At 43.3% G+C, this 18,286-nt stretch overlaps 1 protein-coding gene across 14 annotated transcripts in view; it reads right to left on the reverse strand.

Annotated features, from left to right (window-relative positions):
• FAT3 (FAT atypical cadherin 3) overlaps nucleotides 1–18,286 on the reverse strand; it is a 697,764-nt gene that overhangs the window by 550,148 nt on the left and 129,330 nt on the right. For 6 of the 14 annotated variants that reach the window (XM_061628864.1, XM_061628863.1, XM_061628862.1 and 3 more), the window contains exon 1: nucleotides 6,504–7,232. The exons of 3 other annotated variants lie outside the window; for them this stretch is intronic. The gene's annotated coding sequence lies outside the window, so the exon portion shown is untranslated. Of the gene's footprint in view, nucleotides 1–4,845; nucleotides 5,083–5,971; nucleotides 5,994–6,503; nucleotides 7,233–7,262; nucleotides 7,323–18,286 lie in introns of those variants that run through there. 5 more of the 14 variants (XM_061628856.1, XM_061628855.1, XM_061628861.1 and 2 more) reach the window with 5 other exon arrangements.

An 18,286-nucleotide genomic window follows, 5' to 3' on the forward strand; every position in this document is an offset into this window, starting at 1 on the left:
AGATGCCTCTGGGAAACCCACACCTCTGAGTTGCCAGTTTGTAGAACAGCAATCCCCAAAATAGGACGCCATCAGAAACCAGTGTGCTTCAAAACAAGATAATTAAAAACTGTATGCCCAAAATATTTGTCCACAGTGGCGAGTTCCCAAAGTGTGTCTGCCATGAGTTATTGTTCTGAGCCCTGCTGCCCGCAAATGAATCTCCACCAAGGGAAAATAATTATGTCCTCTCTCTGCTTCAGACATGAAAGGGTGCATACAACATCTCTGCATGATTCACTGTTCTGGTGTTGCCTCTTTCCCAATCGGTCTCCATGGCAAAGATGGATATATTTTGCCCTGTCTCTGTATCAGGTACAATTGTAAAGGGAGTAACTAAATTATCCTTTACACACAGAAGAATTACCAAATCTCAGAGACAGCTGCCTATTATCTTTCTGCATTCCATTCTATCTAGGAAACATGTCCAGAACTATTACTCATGTAGAGCACTTAAAATTTCTTTGACGGTAGGCAATTCTTAATATTAGATGTTCTAAAATTACACTTTGTTAGATGCAAGAGTGAAATTTGCCTACTCTTTTATTTTTCTTGCTGGGGAGGGGAAGTGTGCCTCAACCATCAGAAATCTGGGGAACCCCCCGCCATCAATCTGCTTTTCAAGGGATCTTTATCCCCATATGCATTATTTGCTCCACATAGATGATTACCACACCATCCGATAAGTAGAGTAACCTAGTGGAAACTCTGCTATTGTCACCTGTGGATATTTGCAAGGACCCAAGCCAAAAGCTGCTGTTCCCAGAATGCAGACTGTTCTTCACTTCATGGTACACTTTCACACAAGTTCAAGAACAATCCTAATCCTCTCCCCAGCTGCACTGGGCTTTGGAAGCACTCAGGGGGTCTCTTCAGGCTAGCACAACACAGGAACTGACCCTGTTAAAGATGGACAAATCTATATCTGATCTGTTTCACTTGTATGTTTTTGACCATAGCTCCATTTCATTCCCCGCTTATCTGCATTTTTTTAAACAATCATCTCAAAAATACCTATTTAACCCTGTATTTTCTCTCAAATAAATCCATCTTTTAAACAGCTGAGAACTACACTGCAACATATTTGTTGTACACCGCCCTGAGAGCTTTCTGCTATAGGGCGGTCTAGAAATGTAATTAAATAAATAAATAAATAAACATTCGGAGAAGAGCAAAATCCAGCAACATTTGTCCAACACATGCAGATCAAGGTATTTTGGACAGACATGCAAAAAGACAGTATTACTCAAGCATCTTCTCTCACCCCCGCATCCTGCAGCTCCAAACAAGGAGAAAGGGGTCGTTTCAGTGCCAGACTGCCAAGTTGCTCCAAGTGCATCAGTTGGCACCCAAGTAACAAAAACAGCAACCCCAGGTGAAGAACTTCTTCCCCATTATCATGATGCTCTTCTAAACGCCATGCAACTGCAGGGACAATCCCTTTCCAAGCCACAAGCTGGAAAGGAAGCTCAGACTCCTCTTACCATGCTGGCTGAAAAGCAGTGGAATGTTCGCCATGGTGAGCCAAACTGCGGTCTGCGGGATAATGGTGAAACTGCCCCTAGGTCACATCCACACCATATATTTCAAGCACATGACTTCCCTCAAAGAATCCTAGGAACTGTAGTTTGTTAAAGGTGCTGGGTATTGTAGCTCCTTGAGGGGTAAACTACAGTCCCCAGCATTCTTTGGTGGAAGCAAGGTGCTTTAAATCTATTTTAAATACACTGTAAATATATGGTGTGGATGGGACAGGCAACATACCAGAGTTCTAAGCAATGGTGAGAAACCTGCAGCCCATATGCCTAATTAGGCCTAGCAGGGGTCCTAAATTTGGACTCCGAAGCCATCTTCCCCAAGCCATGCCCACCTGCCCTAAACCTGATGTCATATATAAAGTCGGGTGTGGGGCAGGTAAAGGTGTGGCTCGTTGTCAAAAGTGGGTTTTGCAAGTACTTCTTATCAGCTGATCGTCACCGGGCGGATCCAGTCCCCCATCCCTCTTGTACAGCCAATGCAGTCTAGCTGCAGCACGGTTCTGCCCTGTCCCTGCTGAAGTCCCAAGATGTGCCACGCCAATACTACCAGCATCTCTGTAGTATTGCATGCCTCCCATTTCATCCTCAACAAATTCCCAGAATTTTTGCCCCAGACTGGAGAGCCAATGTAGCATACTGGTCTTGGACAGAACAGACCCTAGCATGAATCACCAGTGATCCTCAGACCCTGCCCTTGAGAAAGAGCAACAGCTTGCCAGCATCATTCGCCAGGTGACCAAAGGGTTGAGCGTGGGTGGATTACATCGGTAGGATGATGCCACAAATATGGAAAGTGGTGCTACTGCACATTGAGAGAAAAGGCTTCTGATATTAATGCATTGCTAATCCCTAGCAAACCTTCACAGCTCTTTTGTCATGTTCGTTCCCTAGAAGAGAAGAAATCAGAAAAACTACCTCCTAGTTTTGTGCATGCATCCTTAACAACAGTGACAAGACTCGGGTGCCCTTCAGAGGGGACTGTCTTCCCCTTCATACCTTGGATTTTGAAAGTACCGCAGATGAGAGCTTTCCCCTAATCACTGGGCTTTTGGTCAACTTTCCACTTATTTAAAGCCTGCATATAAGCAAGATACGAGGCAAAGTCAGACTAGGAAAGGAGGCTGCTCAGCTGGATTTTCTCCTGCTTGTCTTAAAGGAGTTGATCTGAAAAGGGATGCATTTCCACATGGAGCTTTTAAGCAAATTTCAAAGAGCCAATGAAGCTCCTTTATCCCAAATATAGTTCAAACTGTACATAGTTGCTGACTGACACCTGCAAAATACTGAAGAAAAATCTAGCAAAACAGATGAACGTAGGGGCATAGGAAGCTGCCTTATACTGCTTTAGAGCATTGGTCCATCGAGATCAGTATTGTCTACACTGACTGGCAGCAGCTCTCCAATAGGTCAGGCACAGGTCTCTCCTGGCCTTACCTGGAGACACGGAGGATTGAACCTGGCACCTCACACATACTAGACATTATGCTCTGCTTCCAGCCCTTCCTGTGTGCCTAGTGGCCCAGGCTTCAATGTTTGCATATTTGACATGCATCATTAGAGGACCTACATGCGTGTGTATGTTGGCAAGCTCAGAGTGTGACACACACACAGTTCTTGCAGGATGCATGGCAGCCAAGTGCAGCAGTGGGGATGGAACTAGTGTGCGTGACCCTGAAACCACACTCACACCTACACTGAACATGTGAGGGAGGAGCCTGATCCCCTCACTCTTTAGTATTTAGGCACCACCCAGAAGCTCCCTACTGAAAAAAGAAAGGACATCCACAAAAGGTACAAAAAGGTTGTGAACCTATGAGGCTTCTGCCAAGCAAAAGTCTTGATTAATACAGGACCAAGTTAGAATCTGTGAATGCTTGGTTTAGCACAGCGTTTCCCAACTAGTGGGCCACCAGATGTTGTTGGACCACAATTCCCATCTTTCCTGACCATTGGCAATGCTGGCTGAGGCTGATGGGAGTTGTGGTCCAACAACATCTGGTGGCCCACTAGTTGGGAAAGGCTGGTTTAGCATAAAGAGATTCACTCTACCCTTTTCATTGCACAGCTGGTGTGCTGTAGCAGATAAAATATATTTTTCCCCTTTTGCTTCTGATATTGGAGAGTAATTTGGAAAAAACCAATGATCTCCCCTTTGACTTTCATCACCTATGTTACTTTTTTTAAACAACGGCACATGCGCAAATACACGCAAAAAGTGTGCATATTTTAAACATCCACCAGTGTGCTACTTTACACAAAGCCTAATTAGCTGTTACATACAAGTAGGGATGTAAGGATGCAACGATTCCTGTCATGGGTTTGTCACAATCAGCGCTATTTCCATTCTGCTACAATTCAGCTTCCACTAAAAATTACATAATTCATCTCACCATCCACTATTTATTATATTTATATCCTACCTTTCCTCCAAGGAGCTCAAGATGATGTACATGGTTCTCCCTATTTTATCCTCACAACAACCCTGTGAGGTGGGTTAGGCTGAGAGACAGTGACTGACCCAAGGTCACCCACTGAGCTTCATAGCAGAGTGGGGATTCAAACCCTGGTCTCCCAAGTCATAGTTCAACACACACTGGCTATGGTCGAAACAAATGTAATTAATTTAATATATTTTATGTAATATATTTTAAAGTCTGTTTTTATGATGTTTTAGGGTGTTTTTAGTGCTTTTGTTTGCTGCCCTGGGCTCCTACTGGGAGGAAGGGCAGGAAATAAACAAACAAACAAATAAATAAGGGATTATGTTATTCACTTCAATACATTTCAATGGAAGGGAAACGTCAAAAACAATGGTGAAAATAATGTTAATTATTTACGTTACCATTTGCAGATTAAAACAAACCATAATGAATACTGTTTGTATTCACTTATCTGATTTTTGTTCTTGACCTTGGACAAACATGTGAATTGCGGGAATTTCCACTTCCATTTCTGTTTCCAACAGAATTCTCCAACGTCTACACATACAGGTCACAACTGGACAAGAATTTCTTCCACACACGGTTCAATACTTTCCCACCAAAGAAGTTTCCCAAGCATGAATGGTACAATGTCGAATAAAAAAAATAAATGTAGAATAAACTCTGAACCGTAGGCTGTATGGACAATACCTCACTATATATTTCTTTCTAATAGGATCCATAGCCACCTCATAAGGGCTCTGGACAGATATCAACATCAAAACCAAACTTTAGGAAAACATATAAACTCTATAAGCGTTAAAGCTGACTTGTAAATATCCACTCGCCTGGCCACCCCTGGTAAGGAAGAATTGATTCCAGAAGATCAGGCAGGAAAACACTTGTAAAATTGGGAAAGAACTGGTTTGATTTGGGTTTTTTTACTTCTTCCAAGCAATCAGCGTGCCAGAAACCACTAACATAGGCTTGCAGGGGCTGCAATTTGTATGCTATTAACTTCCTCCAAGGAGCTCAGGAGGATCTACACAGATTATTCGGGATTTTATCCTTCCAGCAACCTGGTGAGGTAGGTAAGGCTGAGATCAACATGGCCAAAGTAATTCATGGCAGAGGGCCAAAACACACCCAACAATGATTAGCATGTTACATTTTTACTCAGCTGCTTTTAATCAACAGTGGAAGCTGCAATGCAATCTGCAGCAGAAGGATTGGTGTGGAGGGCTGTTAACTCTCTCTGATCTTGTTTTCCAAATAAAAATCATCACCATGCCTGCTCCCACAAGCAATTTTTAATCTGTGGAGACAATGAAGCAGTTGTTTAAAGCTCTTTTCCTAAACACTCCTGCCTCAGTCTTCCAAGGCAGGCTGCAGCCTCTGTTGCTACACTTTGTTTAACAAGAGCAACAACAGAAGGAAGGGAACAAACTGAAATGAAACGAAAACAACAAGGATAAGCAACACATCATTGAAAATCGTGTGTGCTTTGCCCATTAGGGATGTCTCACAAAATACAGTTTTGTACTTCTGTAACGATACCCAAGCACAAAATACACAGGCCGAACCCCAGGACCAAAGTGTTTGCATGCATGTATTTTTGGCACGTGTCCCTCTTCCACATGAATGTCTGGGGAAGATAGTCTTTTAAAGGCACAAGCCCTGCAAAAACACACAGAGCACATTTCACAACACAGGCCCAGCATAAGTGTATTTTCTCAACGTTGGGTGAAAACACATCTGTCAGAAGGCATCCCTTACTCATGAGTAAATGCACTGAAGCATCACAGGCTTTTTCAAAACGTCAACCAACAGGCAGCACGAGACAAACTGAATCAGTTGTTTCTACAGAGCTGAGAGGTTGCCCTGAGCTCTTTACTCTAACTTGCCACAGCACAGACTGCTCATTCAAATGGGCAATTCTTAAACTTGGGACCTTCTAAACTAAGATGTCCTTACCTTACAAGAGCTGTTGAGGATATCAAGCTTTACCATAAAAGGGATGAAAACCATCCACACTGCTTGCTCCTGCTTCTTTTCTTCCTTGTCTTTTTTAAACTATCAGCTATATAGATAATATCCACCCCTTCTCTGCAGATCTCTCTCTCTCTTGATCTCTCTCGTCTCACACAATACCGCACAAACAACTCCACATGGTAGAATATGTATGTTTATGCCTTGGGATTGCAAAAATGAGAACAAGAAAATGAAGCACTATTTTTTCTTTTCACTTGTGATCATTTCACGATGTTTGTGCTATTGAAAAACGCTTGTGATACCCGGGGCGCAACTGTGTCAGAACAACCATCCGTTCTGGATGCAAGGTATGAAGGATGTATTATTTGCAAGACTTAAAAAGTCCACCTAATACACTCTTCTCTTTCTCTCTCATGGGCTAATTAACAGCAAGCTCTAGCAACAGAACAATGCACGTAAGACTTTTCCCAGAGAAGAAACGGAGGGAAAGAAAGCCATTTAGAGAAGCTCTCACCTCTTAGCCGGAATAAGTAACACATAACAAGCCTTCTAAACTCAGTAGGGTATCCTTGCTGTAAACGCTTCTCTGAGGACTCCTCTCCCATAATCCCAAAAGCAGCGAGCAGAAACCAGAGCTGCCAGCTTGCCTCATTCTTCGGCAGGCAGGGAGACGCACGCTGCCACGGTAACGAGGGAAAGCGAAAAGAACGGGCCCCGGTCTTAGTTTTCTTTCAAAAGCTTTGTGTCATAAATAGAGAAAGAGAGAGAGTATGAGGGGAGGGGAAAAAGCAACAACAAGGGAATGGCATAGCGATAAGCGCTAACTGAGACTCGTCTTCAGACAATGCATGGGCTGTTTAAAGTTTGGATTTCCCTGCTTCCACGCTTCCCATGAGGGGAAGGGGGGGGAGAGAGATCTGTCTTTAGGAGGGGGAGGGGAAGCAAATGGATGGATGAGAGGGAGGAGAGGGAAGCAGCGGGGTGGTGGTGGTAGAGAGTTCCTATGTGACATACATATGGAATTAGTAGCAGAACAAGCCTGACAAGGATAGGCATAGCAAATTGCCCTCTGGAGCAGGAGTTTGAAAAGGGAAAGATCTGCAAAACCAGTCTTTTGCAGACTATAGAGGCTTCTCCCCACCCCTTTTGCCTTAAACGCTCTTTGCGGCAGGGTAGGCAAAAGAGTTTTCCCCGAATTGGACAGGAGGTGTGGAAGAAGCACCACCTTCCCCCCTTCCTTTCTCCCTCTTCTTTTCCCACCAGCATCACACACAGAAGCCTCCAGGTCTTCTCCGCTTAGGGTTTTTTTGTGGCTTGCTCGCATGTGTTTTCTTCCCTCCTCCCCCCTCCCACCCCTGCGACGCTCCCTTCCAAAGGAGCCCCACGGGAAAGGGGATTCCACTGGACCCAATTAACACTCTGCTTTGCTAGCTGCTCGGCCCAAGATTGATTTAAAAATAAGCTGTGTTTTAGAAGCCCTGGATTTGACAAAAAGGAAGGCAGAGGGGAGGAGGGTTGAGCAGATGTAGCAAAAGAATCTGTGCCTGCTGAAGGATGCCACTTCTGTTCCCAACGGTCGGAAAAGGGACAGGGGGGAGAATGAGGAGTCGACAGAAAACGGGGAGCAGTAAAAAGCTGTGTGAAGGTAATATGTGGCCACTAAGCATGCCACAAAATACACTGGCTACTCATTATTTTACGTGAATGGCTTCAGCCACCCCTGCAAAACTGAGGGATCGTTTGCATTCAGCGCAGCCCACATGGGCACACACCAAGCAAGCGCCTGGACAGCGCCTCCTGGGCTTGTGGCCAGGATCCATTCCTGCAGAGTTGCCGTCTCTGAGGACTGTGCCTCAGTGTGTGTGTGTGTGGGGCTAAATGTGAGGCTACTACCATGTACATGGTAGCAGTGGTCACACACACCCATACCCCCAAAACAATGGCTGCAGTCACAATTGCCACATGTATAGACCGTGGAAGGGTCACAGCACGTCCACGTGAAAGCTGACCAACTGCAAACCCACAAGTATGGCGTCAGTGGGCTCAAAACAGTGACTCCAGCACAAAAGCTCAGGAGCTTTGCGCTCTGTGTCACTGAGAATGTCTGTAGTTCATGGGTAGAGCATCTGTTTTGCATGAACGAGGTTAAACCCCTGGCACCTCTGGGAAGGGCTGGGAATGTCTTCTGTCTCAAATCCTGGGGAGCCACTGCCAGTCAGTGTTAACAATACTGAGCAAGACAGGACCAGTGGCCTGTTAGGCTCTTGCTGGGTGTCCATGCCAAATCTCCCTCTGGTAATAAACAAAAAGAAAAAAAATCACAATCCTAGGATAGCTTGGCTTCTTATACTTTATTGGGGACAGACGGGTACATCACTCCACACTTCCTCAGTGAGGATCCCTTCACAGTCCCTGGGAGGGGGGGAGGTTAGGCTGAGGCCTCACCCCTCATCCTATACCCTCCAGCCCTTCAAGGTCTCTGGCAGCCCTTCCCCCTCTCAGGCTGAAGACCTCCCTCACCTTTGGTCAGGCCTTCTATTCTCTGGGCCTCTGAAGGCTTCCTACCAACAGCTGGGCCTCTCCCCAACTGTTCCTCATTTGGCTTGTCTCCCAGCCCTTCTTCCTCAGCCAATTCAGTTGACCAGGCACCTGAACCTGCATACAGGACAGAAGCCAAGGGGACAGTGGAGTGGTCCCTGGTGGTCCACAACTGTGTATACGCCAGTACCCATCGGTGGGACACCGAAGATGGGGCAGCATTGCGTACCTGATTTCTGGACACCGAACATCACTAATTACCAACGGGGAGACCGCCAAGGCAAGATTGGAAGACTGGCCCCATCACCGTGCCCAAACCTCACTCCTCACCTTCTTGGTAACTGGCTGCAACACACACTCTCCAGAAGCCAGGTATGCAACACTGTCTCACCAACCACAACCGGAACACACCATACATTTAAAGCACATGACTTCCCCCCAGAAGAATCCTTGGAACTGTGGTTTGTTAAGGATGCTGGAAACTGTAGCTCTATGAGAGGTAAACTACAGCTCCCAGGATTCTTTGGGGAAAGCCATGTGCTTTAAATGTATGGTGTGTACGCAGCCTTGTATTAAGGCAGCCTCCTATGTTATTATGGACAGGGAAGCTTGTGACATGTGCAGGCATACACACACACACACACGTGTTGGCAGGACAAGCAATTAGGACCTACCAGCCCAGAAGGAATCAAGTGATATTGGTCGCTTTATGTAGAAAATCTTCTAGGGTTAGCTGAACAGTCTGTGAAAGTGTTGGAATGATCTGGTTCAGGTAACTAACTACAACAATGCCTGTAGTTAGTTACCTGAACCAGTAGGGGGTGCTAGACAGAAAGTAGTGGTCCTTGTTCAGCATTGTTGCTGAAGGAGTTTTACTCAAGGGCAAATGTGGCATTCTTGTTGATTTTATTTACATTTATATGCCACCTTTCCTCCAAGGAGCTCAAAGTGGTGTTCTCACACCACAGTTTATCTTCACAGCAACCGTGTGAGGCAGGGTAAGCTGAGAGACAGTGGCTGGCCCAAGCACACAGTAAGAGTCATGGCTGAGAGGGTATTCCAGCCCTGGTATGTGTGTAGGGCTCTTCCACACAAGGACAGATTTGGCCAGGGGCTTTCCCCTGTATAGGGGAGCATGGTGGGACCTCTTCTACACAAAATCTCTCCCATCTTCTTTCAATGTGTGGAGAGGCTCTCGTGAAGCCCCACCCCACCCCCACACACCCAGTACTTTGAACTGAGCCCAGGAAGCACCTGGAAAATGGGAACCAAGAGTGGTTTGAACATCCCATTTCACCTGTGGCCTGCCCCATATATGTTCACTTTTTAAACCAGTCATAGGTTTTTTGTGATGGTACTCACAGGTACAGAGTATCAGCACCTCTTTTCTGGATGCCTATGGTGACCACTGGGTGCTGGCACCCACAGTACTTTTATCAAAATGTGAGTACCAGCACCTGATTTGTGGCCAAAAACAGCACTATATATCAATTTTCCATACAAAATTCAACTTTAACTAAAGGGCTTATTTCACTAATCTATTGTTATTTTTAAAAATTAGTCACAAGCAATGGGAAACTTAATACAAATGTGTTAAATAAACAGAACATAGCACTAGGAGTACTATGGCTTTGGTCTGAAAGGCACATGAAGCCACCACCCTGCTGAAGCTAAGCAGGTCTGGGTATGGTCAGTGCCTACATGAAAGACCACCTGGGAACCACATGTATGCCACCTTGGGTTCACAATGAAAGTAAGATGGGGTTTAAATGTAAGAATTATTATTATTATTATTATTATTATTATTATTATTATTATTATTATAGTCTGCCATGATGAATGCCTTCCCTTTAATAATCAGGCATGGGAGAATGACTTAGCCAAGTCTTTGGAAGGAGATTAGTGACACAATTTCTGAACCCCTTTTGCAACCTTATCAGTTAGCACAAACATAAAGGAAGCATAACACAAAGTTCTCAGGACGTGGGACAACAGTGGTGCCTGGTGCCCACTGAGGCTGGTAAGGCGGGAGGCAGGGAGACAAAAACACGGTGGAGCCAGAGCCAATGACAAACAGAACCAATTAATTCTACTTCTGTCCTCATTCTCCTCCCTGGTGAGTTCCAGAAGAGCAATGCTGAGATAAAGTGCAAGGAAGGTGACAGGCAGCACTACAACCTGGTCTGCTTGTAACTAAGAAGGCAGGCAGGTGGAAGCTGACTGAGGGTTGTTGGGGCAATGCCCCACCTGCCCTAATGGGACAACCTCCACTGGCCTGCAAGGCTGCACCTAATGCATACAAACTAAAGTCAGTATTGTCAGAAGGGCTGTGGACAGATGAATTCGTAACTATTTTATTTTTGTCTTGTTGTTATATGCCTTCAAGTCGATTATGACTTATGGCGACACTATTAATCAATGACCTCCAATAGCATCTATTATAAACCACCCTGTTCAGATCTTGTAATTAAAGTATGTATAACCTGCTCAGCATCAAATTGATCACTCTTTCAATTTTTTTTTTTAATTTTCTCCTTTGATGGGAATATCCAAACATTCAAGAGCTCCGGAAAGTGAGTTTCCCTCCCAATTAAATTGCATGTAACTCCTAAAACTATACTTCATCATTTTGTACCTAATAACCCTGGATTCCTGTACAAAGATCTTCGTAAGTAATTGTATATGGCAGCAAAGATGCATTTAGCACATAACTGGGGGGTCTCTGAAGCAACCTTTCTGAACAGCAGTGGATTGATAAAATTTCAGAGGCTATGATGTACAAAACTTACTCAGCAGTGCAAAGAGCAAAGAAGACCAATTTTAAAAAAAAGATGTTACAGTGCCATAGTTTCAGGTTACCTCCTATGTGGAAGCCCCTCAAGCTTCTGATCGCATTCCTATCAAATCGAAGATGTGATTTGTGGAATGAAAGAAAGAACGTCCCCAAACCCCTCGGTCACCTGATAACATTCAAACACAAAGCCTCATTAATTGATGAGGAAATGGCTGGAAAATAAAGATACTTTTGCAACAGTACTAGTTTTAATTGCATCCATGTAATCTTGTTGTGAACTGCTTTGAGGATGCAAGCCAAAAAGCAAGATATGGAAACCTACAAAATTTAAAAAAAAATAGTATCCACATATCTGATACTTTATTTATTTTTTATTTTTTAAAAACAGGTAGCGTATCTGAAACACAGCGGTAAAAGTGAGGCTGATGGTTGAACCAGCGTTCAGTTAGCCAACATGTGCATCTGTCATGCAAGCTGAAGATTCAGGAGAAAGCTGAGCTCACGCCTTGGGTCAACAGCCAACTGTGTATTTTCTTTTCAAACAACTCAAGAGTATACGGCAACAGATTGCATGGCAAATAGTTATCAAAATTAGCACAGGTGTTGGCTTCAAATGTGAGCTGTGTGCTCAATCTCTCGATTTAATGAACTTATCCTTTGCAGATATTTAATCCTTCTCCCACCAGCCTTTAATCCTATCAAAGCGAAAGAAAAACAACATCACGGAAGAGAAAACCAGCCACTGTCTATAGATCACTTGCGTAAAAATGAAAAAAGCAACCTCTAGCAGTTAATTTTCTCAAAAATACCACTTTTTGGTATCACTTCCTGCTACCTCTGTAAGAGATTGTCTGTTTGCATGAGTAGTTATGGGCGTGTTTGAGCTGTCAACAATAAGAAACATTGAGCAAGTTCACAGGTAGAACAGCTGGGTTTACAGTAGACTCTAATCCATCCTCTTAGATTAATGGGCGATCACATTTCCATAAGAATAAGGTCAATTTAAAATGCTCCTGGAAGAAGGTATCATTAATGCAGGGATGCTGCTGAAGGCACTGAAGAGTTAAATTAATGAATATTAACAGCCTATGTTTAAATTATTTTCAGAATGATGATACTAAACCAGGGAAGAAAACAGAACAAACTGAAAAGACTATGAGTTGTCACCAGTGGTGACAGTTTGCTTGCTTGGCTCGCAGATGTTCTGTTGTTTTATTTTATTTAGTATTTTGCATCTAATGGCCACACATGTAACTTGTAGCCCACCAAGCCAAATATAGCACATGGTACATGGGTGGGCCCACCATGATCTTGATAAACCTCACAGTTTTGGTGCTTGCCTGCAAAGTGCAATAAACAGAAAGGCTGTCAATCACCTTCCTGAGTGCTAACAAAGCTGTTACTCTGAATGCCACACTAAGGGTTGTGGATTAAAAGCAGCCCTCTTCAGTTGGAGGGTTGTTTCCCCCCAAAAAACCCTCTACTGATCGTGGTAGGGATCGTCTTGATAGGAGGAGACACTCCAAGTAGGTGATGTTGTTTAGGGTTATAGCTCAGTGGTAGAATGTCTGTGCTGCATGCAGGAAATCCCAGGTTCAACCCTTGGCATCTCCAGTTAGGGCTGGGAATGTCCCACATCTGAAACCCTTGGTGCTGCTGCCAGTCAGTGTAGACAATATTAAGCTAGACGGACCAATGGCGTGACTCAGTATAAGGCAGCTTCCTATCACCTATGTACTCTTGAATACTGAGCAGAGGAGATTTTTGAATTTCTATCATTATCATACATTGTGGATTATTCTGAATTCTTGAGAACAGAACTGAGACTTGAGCCGACACTGGTACTCAAACCAAAGCAAAAACAAAAACTTAGATGGATTCCGAATAGGATTAGACGCATTAATGGCATGTAGGTCTACCAATAGTTATCAGCCATGAAAGCTCTAGGAGACCTCTATGTTTATGGGTAGTAAACCTTTATGCCTTGCTCTTGGGCTTCCCAGAAACATCAAAGTAGCCACAGCTGTGCTGAAAATGGGAGTGTTGGACTGGTTCAGGGTGAAGAACCTGTGGCCCTCCAGATGTTCTTGGACTACACCTCCCATGATTCTGGGTCATTGGCCATGATGATTGGGGTTGATGGGAATTGGAGTCCAATGACATCTGGAAGGCCACAAGTTCTCCACCCCTGAACTAGATAGATTTATGGGCTGCGCTTGTTTTGAAGGCTACATAAAATCAAGTTGACATTTATGCAGGATGAACACAAGAAACATGCAAAGAGATGGGTGCAGATCATGAAGCCCCCTTTCTACCTTATTAACAATGGTGGCCATGTAAGACTGCACAATATAGTACCCATCTGCCAAGTTGTCTATTGCCAGGCACTGGAACTGAAGTTCCAAATAGGAAATTGGCCTTTATCTCTAATGCTGGAAATGTAATAGAATCAGAATCACTACACCGCTGAACTTCAGTGAGAGTTTATTGGGAGGTCATAAATTGTAATTATCCAACTGAGCATCTTGAGGTCTCAACTGTGAAAAATGGACAGTGTGTGCTGAAATTCCAGCATTGTTTATTCCACTATAACCTACAAAATGGGGTGTGTGCGGTGAGGAAGCAAACGGTCCAAGTTCTCCAGCTAAAATATTCATCTCTGAAAAAGCCATTGATAACCCAGTCCCTTACAACCCAAGATGAATGCTTAGCAAATGAGGTTGTTTAAAATGTCCACAGCCACTGTACCTATTTGTTTACTACAAAGCCCAAATCAACACACATGCTCCATTGTTCCTGCTTTGAAGCATCAGAGCTTCTGAAGGTTCGTGGGTTTTTTTGCAAGAACTTTCCACCTCCCCTTTCTTTTGGTATCTGGATGCTAAACGTTGTAGCTCCTCTGGGTTCAGCAAGATTTAGATGATAAAGAGTAAAATAGAATCACACACACCCCACCGCCACTTTCTCTCACATCTTCAAAATAATATCAAAACCAAGCAGCAATCACCTCCGGCCACACAGAAGCCTTTTCAGTAGCAGTTAAATTGTAAAAGGTTAGATAATGAGGAGTATTGTTCCCAGTTTCTAATAAATTGGGTTAATTGCTATACGGTGTTAAGACAATTTGTATTTTCCCCTTAATCTACAACATTTGTTATTTGGGTCAAAGGTGCACAAATTACAACTTTCTGACATTTATTTCAAGCGGTGACTTTTTTTTTTTTAATATCCCTTCTCAACTAAGAGGGGAGGAGGCCAAAATCCCCACAGGGTTTTTCTTCTTGCCAGATCCAGCATCTTCTACAGTATTGCTCCATTAGTGTTGGTCGTTAGTTCTTGCCCTGCAGCAGTAAACACTAATTGTCCCTTCCTTTTTAGTAAGGAGCTTTTGTTTCTTTGACAAATCTTTCCAACGGGCTACTTTTATTAGGTGGTAGAATGGAGACTTCCGGATGACTACAGAAAACGGTACAGAGAAAGGGTAATGACTCACATACTGATGCTCCTTCCCCAAACAGTATTAAAGCAAACATTATGATTTGCGTCGTCTGACCCGTTGTTGTGGTGATATGACATGGATGCTGCTTCAGAACAGGCCACTGCTCTTTTCCTCAAGAGGCCTCGGGTTGAAGGTATCTCAGCTTTCAAAGAAGGCACTGTTGAGTTTTCTCACCCTACTTCAGCATCAAGGCCTCTTCAGAGGTGGAAAAAATTGGGCAGGGGGGAATCAACAAGCACCACTTGGCAGAACTGGATTTGTTTGTTTTATCTCCTGCATCCAATCCCAAGTAAAGCCTAAGCTCTTCTCTCCGATATGCCAGCTTTCTGTCTGCAGGGGATACATTTTGAATGGAGAAGTGTTTCATTTATTTATTCAATTTAAACTATTTAAAGTATGAAATTCCTCTAAGGGAAACTTCATACTTTACACGACAATTGTGTTTGCTGAATGCACCGCAGTGATAGCCTCAAAAACACACACAAAATGACAATTGCAGATGCATACATTTTATTTACTTATAAGCATTTATATACCATTTAATATTTCAAAAATCTCTAAGCAGTGTCTTCAGCACCTACACAGTACACACACCTAGTGTGTTCAAAGGCGTATTTCGTGAAGCAAGCATTTATGTACGAATGGCAAAGGTAACTGCTGTGTGGAGGAACTCTTAAGTCACACAACAAAACTGATCTGGACAAATCTCACACCACTCTGCTATATGTTATAAAGCATGGATGGCCATCTTTTGCACTGCCAGGGCTACTCCATTCTCCAGACAGATTCAGGGAGTCAGAAGTACATTTACCCACACAATCTGATCCCCTCACAAATGGTTGGACTCCAGTTGCTATCATCCAGCCATCCAGAGCTTGGAAAAGTTACTTTTTTTGAACTACAACTCCCATCAGCCCAATCCAGTGGCCATGCTGGCTGGGGCTGATGGGAGTTGTAGTTCAAAAAAGTAACTTTTCCAAGCTCTGCCCATAACAGCTTCCAAGTTATGGAACTATGCTGAAGCATTACATTGTATACAAATAAGTGGGGACTGCAACAAAATACTGTAGTGTGAATTGCTTCTATTCGGGGTTCCAGACAGTTATCTATATCTTCTTCCAGGGTGCTGGTGCTCCATTCCATTTCCTGAACCAGTTTTCCATACCGTCCCCCTAAACAGTCAGTCAGAATTCCATGTCCAATGAGCATGCTCATTCCTCATAGGGCTATTTCAGAGCCTTCTCTTCCAACTTGTATTTTGCAGACCTTTGGGTTCTCCTGTGCCTTCTGATACTTATTCCTTGTGGATGGATGGTGACAAGTTGCCTGAATAATGACCAGCGGTCAGAGAACTAACTAAGGTCAGTACTAGGATATATGATTATTTGCTTATCCATATTTTTTTAACTTATTTATAAGATGTATATAATAGGCAAAAAAACCCCTTGCAGTTTAAGGACGTAGCTATAGCCCACAGATACGTCTATCAAACTTTAAAAAGGAGGGAAATTGGGCAGCAATAGTGAATGCACCAAGGGAGCAAGAGACCTGACCTCCTCTGTGAGATATTGTACTGCTCTACAAATTTGCAAAAATGCAAACACAATTTGGGTTGTCTTTCACAGTCCAATCCACTTCCTGTGTAGCTTGGAAGAATTTGGTAACATGTGCCTCTGAGCATATGGTGAGTGGTGGCAAGGAGGGAGGAGGAGGGGAGGGCAGGTTTGATCACTTGTATCAATTAGTTCAATGAGATTTACTCCTGCGCAATCATGTGAGGAATGGGGAGGGGGAACAAATTAGGTAAGTGGGCACTGGGCAGAGGGAAAACTCCTTCCCTTTGCAAAAGGAAAACATTGCTAACAATACCACCTTTTTACTCTACAGCAGAAACATGTAGCCTCCCAACGAAATTTAAACCAAAGTTGTCCCTGGCCATATCCACACTAGACATTTATTCCACTTTAAACAGCCATGGCTTCTCCTAAAGAATCCTGGGAATTGTAGTTTGTGAAGGGTGCTGAGAGTTGTTAGGAGATGCCCTATTCCCCTCACAGAACTACAATGGCCAGAATTCTCTGGGAAGAGGGGCTGACTGTGGCACTTGAGCTCTGTCAGGGAAATAGGAGTCTCCCGACAATTCTCAGCAACCTTCACACACACTTTCCAGGATTCTTTTAGGGAAAGTGTTTAAAGTGGAATAAATGTCTGGTGAGGGTGTGATCACCTTATTGGCCAAACCAAACAGCTGTTAGTCTAGCTCAGCCTTTCCCAACCAGTGCGCCTCCAGGTGTTGTTGGACCACAACTCCCATCAGCCTCAGCCAGCATTGCCAATGGTCAAGAAGATGGGAGTTGTGGTACAACAGCATCTGGAGGCACACTGGTTGGTAAAGGATGGTCTAGCTGTTAGAACATTGACAGTTGGGGCTTAGTGAGCATGCCTGCACTTATGATATACTCCAATGTTAATTTCCTTAAATTAATTAAAAGTCAGCCATGCATTTTTCTTAACTTTTAAACTGCAGAATATAAAAGTTAGAGTATGGGGCAAGGTCAGTAATAGGGAAAAGGTACTATGTGAACATGGGTGATTTTTAATTAATTACAACAAATTATGAGACCACTGACAAAAAAATCCAACCGGGGTCTGGATTTTTTTTTACTCATTTTAGACTTTGAACTCTGGATTCTCTCTAAGTGTTGTGTGTACTGCCATGAAAACTTAAAGAGGGTTGTTAAGCAAGCGTTTCTGAGTTCAGAACTACAATTTTTGTAAGATTTTGTTTTGTAAGATATTGTAAAATTTTTGTTTTGAAATGAGCTTATGGGAAGCTGCAGAATGGCTTATTTATATATAAATAAGCCCAGGGCGGCAATTTTCTATTTAACATTGCAGAATGTGAAAAATCCATGCTAGCTACAGTATACAGCCACTCACACTTCCTTTTCTCCACAAGCTCAGTGGAGTTTATAGAGGTAACCTAAAAACACTGACTGAAATGCATTGAATAATATAATTAAAACAAGTCCGACCACCATCAGGTTGACCCTAACCCAGGTATCACCTTCAATCCCCCATTCCAATTACATTACTACAGCTTTCACAAACCTACAACTACTACAATTCACATCACCTAGCCCTGCACAGTTGTGCGGGCTGGAACTGATTATAGTCCAGGACATCAGGAGGAGATCAGGTTGACAAAGGCTTTATTGGTGTTTACTTAGGTCTGCCATCTGATTCAGAAACCATACTTGATTTAATTATATGAGATTTGTTGGATTAACTGATCTACCCAATCTGAATAAATGTGCATACAAGACAAAAAAACAACAGTTCTAAAGATATATATTCTTTTATTTTAAAATGATGCAGCTAAAATAATCTTAGAACAGACCTTTTCTAACACACATGTGAGAAAGACTATTCTTAGACAGTAATCATAGTTTATGGAAGTATTAAA

Source organism: Rhineura floridana, chromosome 5 (assembly GCF_030035675.1).
Source record: "Rhineura floridana isolate rRhiFlo1 chromosome 5, rRhiFlo1.hap2, whole genome shotgun sequence".
In the NCBI taxonomy this organism is placed as follows: Eukaryota; Metazoa; Chordata; class Lepidosauria; order Squamata; family Rhineuridae; genus Rhineura; species Rhineura floridana.